The 4,492-nt window shown below is 40.9% G+C and overlaps 1 protein-coding gene across 1 annotated transcript in view; it reads right to left on the bottom strand.

Moving 5' to 3' along the window:
* The window catches only part of LOC102003121 (zinc finger protein 93-like), an 11,373-nt gene extending 10,806 nt beyond the window's left edge, over window positions 1-567 (bottom strand). Inside the window, exon 1 of the mRNA XM_013502775.1 lies at window positions 50-567. The gene's annotated coding sequence lies outside the window, so the exon portion shown is untranslated. The remainder of the gene's footprint in view (window positions 1-49) is intronic.
* Between the last annotated feature and the right edge of the window lie 3,925 nt (window positions 568-4,492).

The raw sequence follows: 4,492 nt of genomic DNA, 5'->3' as shown, positions 1-4,492 counted from the left end.
GCCCCGCCCCGCGCCTCCCGCCAGGGTGCGGCCGCGGCCGCGCACTCACCGCCTCCAGCTGCCGGACGCCCGGCGTTCGTGCCTCGAGTCCCCGCGCGGGCAGCTGACAGGGAGAACAGGCAGAGGCCGAGCGGCCCTGAACGGCGGAGCGGCCCTGAACGCCAGAGCGGAAGACAGTGGACCCCGTGAGGGACTCTTAGAGCGCGCTCGGGAGACAAAGGCCCAGCGCGAAAGCCCGCCCTTTCCGCTCTGGCGGCGGGCGTCATTGGGCCGTTCTCTACCTCTGATTGGACAGGGCTCCAGGCCCCACCCCCACAGGCCCTGACTGACAGGAGATGGCTTAGCCCGGGTTGAGTGGAACCACCGGGGACAAGGTTTCTGCTTCAGGTGTTTCTTTTCTTGCCTCGCTGAGCATCAAATCCAGGCCCGGTGGCTGAGGTTGCGTTTGAGGCAAGAATTCGTACACGTTGGAAAACTTAGCACAGCCATGGGGACGCTTGCATTTGACTTTTATTTAAGGTCATATCAGACCCAGGCAGGTTGGAGGACGCCCCAAACCCCAGCACTCTGGGGTGCTGAGGCTGGAGGATCCCAAGGTGAACGCAACGCGCGCAATTTGGCGCCTTAGCGTAGTCTAAGGTATTGTCTCACAATAAAACCAAAAGTGTTGTTCAGGTAACTTCGTGCTAAGGCCCTGGATTTTATCACTGATACCACAAAATCTCTTATCAATGAATTGATTACTTATGTGTGTGTATTCCTCACAAATGGAAAGAATATAGGGGTGATTATTTTTAAATTGCACTTGTCTGTGGTCTTGGGAGGAAGAAGGTTGACATTTGAAATAAGACCTCCCCCAAAAAAGAGAGAGATGCAGTCCCCTAAATCAGCAATATCCAAGACAAACTGTGAGACAAAAGTGTAATTTTTTTATTAGTTACCACTCGCATTTTAAAACATTAACAAGTCAGGCATGGTGATGCATGCCAGAACCTGAGATAAAAGAATCACAACCTCTAGCTTGGCCTGGGCAACTTAGTGACTTGGTGAAACTCTGTCTTAAAAATAAAGAGACTGGGAGTGTAGCTTAGTGTGAAGGTTGTGTGTTCCATACTCAGTACATAGGTACATTCATACATACAAGATGTATTAAGACACAGGTGAAAATGTTACTGGCTTTTGAAGTGGTGGAGTCACCTTCTGGAGATGGTTTCTAGCTAGAGCAGTTAGGCAAGAGAGAGAAAACAGAGGAATAAGGAAAGGAAAAGAACAAGTGAAATTATCATTATTCACAGATGACGTGATACTCTACATAGAAGACCCCAAAAACTCCACCAAGAGGCTTATAGATTTAATAACCAAATTTAGCAACATAGCTGGATACAAAATCAACACTCAAAAATCAATAGCATTCCTGTACATAAACAACAAGCAGATTGAGACAGAAATCAGTGAAACCACACCTTTCATAGTAGCATCTAAAAAATGGAATACATAGGAATCAATCTAACAAAAGAAGTAAAAGATCTATATAGTGAAAATTACAGGACTCAAAAAAGAGATTGAAGAGTGTTTCAGAAAATGGAAAGATATTCCTAGCACATGGATAGGAAGAACCAACATTGTGAAAATGGCCATACTCCCAAAATTTTTGTACAGATTCAATGCAATCCTCATTAAAATTCTATTAGTATACCTCACAGACCTAGAGAAAACATTCCCAGAATTCGTCTGGAACCAGAACAGGCCTAGAATAGCAAAAGCAATCCTGAGAAACAAAGGAAAGACAGGCGGCATTACAATCTCTGACTTGAAACTACTACAAAGCTACTGTGATAAAATCAGCATGGTACTGGCACATGAACAGACCTGACGATCAATGCAACAGATTAGAAGATGCAAACAAAGCTACAAACACACTCAGCCACCTTATTTTTGACAAAGGGGCCAAACATGTTTACTGGAAGAAAGATAGCCTCTTTAATAAATGGTACTTGAAAAATTGGCTTTCCACATGCTGAAAACTAAAACTAGACCCATATCTACACCAGGCACTAAAGTAAAAATGGATCAAAGATCTAAACATCAAAACAGAAACATTAAATCTACTGGAAGAGAAAGTAGGTAAAACTCTTAAAGATATAGGGGCAGGCAGAGAGTTCATGAACAAAACCCAAATTGCACAGGAAATACTTCAAAAAATCAACAACTGAGATCTCATCTTGTTGAAAAGTTTTTGCACATCAGAAGAAATCACCAACAGAGTAAAAAGGAAACACAGAAATTGGGAAAAAAAAATTTAGCCAATCTGCCCCTCAGGCAAAGAACTGCTATCTAGAACATATAAAGAATTTGAGAAGACCCCCCCCCCCAAATTCAGACCCAATCCAAAAATGGGCATCTGAGATGAATACACACTTCTCAGATGAAGAAATACTAATGGTAAAGAAATACTAATGGTGAACAAATAGATGAAAAAATGTTCAACAACATTAGTCATTTGAGAATTGCAAATTAAAACAACACTGAGATTCCATCTCACTTGAGAAAGAATGGCTATCATTAAGAAATAAACCAGCGACAAATGCTGGAGAGGCTGTGGGGAGAAAGGAACACTTCTCCACTCCTTGTAGGTGTGTAGACTGGTGAAACCACTGTGGAAATCAGTTGGGAGATTCCTCACAAAACTAGGATTGGAAGTCCCATTTAACCCAGATATTCCCCTTCTGGGTATTGTCCCAGAAGAATTAAAGACATCATACCACTGCGATATATGTACACTCATGTTTATAGCAGGACCATTTGTTATAGCTAAATTTTGGAAGCAACCCAGATGCCCATCCACTGAGGAATGGATAAAAAAGATGTGGTATCTTTATACAATTGTGTATTACTCAGTATAAAAAAGATAAGCTTGAGGCTTTTATAAGTAAATGGATGCAACTAGAGACCATACTCATAGTGAAATAAATGGGACCCATATGTGTAAACATCACATTGTCTCCCTGGTTTAAGAACATGAGAGAGTAAGTAAAATCCAAAATGTACAATAGATAATAAGAAAGGGAAAGAGATTGCTCAAAGGAAGGACAACTGGGATGAGGGAAGGAAGAAAAAGAAAGTACTAAGTCTATATATGTGTATATATATATGTGTGTGTGTGTGTGTGTGTGTGTGTGTATGGTTTGGTGGCATTATGTACTGCTGGTGTCTGATGGTTTGTTAAGGGGACCAGTTAATGACTAAAAGGGTTTTTTTTTTTTTTATATTTTGAACAATTTTGCATGCTTATATCCGGTAATCTGAGCAATTTATGTGACAACAACAATTTGCAGTATAACAACCATTGGTGAATTCCTACAATCCTGTCTAGTGAAACTATGTATTGTCTCTAATGTTCTTTTAAATTATTATTTTCTTATTCCCTTTAATGACTTGATCAGTCTTAAATTCTTACATCTGGTAATCTGAGCAACTTTGTTGAAGATAACAATATGTAATATAACAACCACTGTTAATCACTATCATTTGGTTTGAAACCCCATATCATTTTTAATGTGCTTGCATTGTTTTGTTTGTATTTTGCTATTCTTCTTTCTTGGTACTATTTTCTTTAAAATAAAAATAAAAATAAAAAAATAGAGAAAATTTTCACGAAAAGACATAGCTAAGGATGTAGTGCAATTCCTATCCAAATAAGCCAACATGGTGGCTTAGTTAAAACCTTCTCAAAAAATATCAAGCCATGTGTGTAATCCTAACACTGTGTAATCCAAGAACTGTGTAATCTCACTACTCTGGGATGCTGAGGCAGGAGGATCACAATTTTAAATTCTGCCTGGGCCACACAGCATCTGAGTGAGATCTTGTTTTAAAATAAAAAATGATAGCCATGCGTGGTGGCACACACCTGTAATCTCAGCCCTCCTGCTGAGGCAGGAAGATTGAAGTGAGCTCAAGGCCAGCCTAGACTACATATGAAGACCGTCTCAAAACAAAAAAGCCAAAATGAAACTTGGCTAATGGGGTGAGTTGTAGGTCAGGGCAAGACTCTTGGTTCAAATCCCAGGACCATGAAATAATAAAAAATTAACACATTTAAAAGGAGCTGCTGATGACCAGGAGCTGCTGATGACCAGGCACTTATAATCCCATTGCTTAGGAGGCCGTGGCAGGGACATTGGTGTGAGTTAAATGCCATCCTGGCCCACAGAGTGAGTTCAACCCCCTCATTACTGTGGCAAGATTCTCCCTAAAAAAAAAATAACTCTAAAAAATAGAAATTTTATACCAGAAATCAAACTATTTTATATGAAAAAAAATGATATTTTGAGGCAAATCACTGTCTTTCATTTATTTACCAGAATCTACAAAAAAAGGCACATTCATGGCCCCCAGCGTCATGTGTGGGAGACTGTGGAGGGCAGAAGGGATGAGTGTCTTCCAGAGGGTGGTGACCTAGCAGAGGTGGATGGGGCTGGTCCAGTGCTCA

Source organism: Chinchilla lanigera, unplaced genomic scaffold, assembly GCF_000276665.1.
Source record: "Chinchilla lanigera isolate Chin_1 unplaced genomic scaffold, ChiLan1.0 scaffold00073, whole genome shotgun sequence".
In the NCBI taxonomy this organism is placed as follows: Eukaryota; Metazoa; Chordata; class Mammalia; order Rodentia; family Chinchillidae; genus Chinchilla; species Chinchilla lanigera.
The sequence above is the reverse complement of the archived record's forward strand: the minus strand, read 5'-3'. Positions and strand labels throughout refer to the sequence as shown.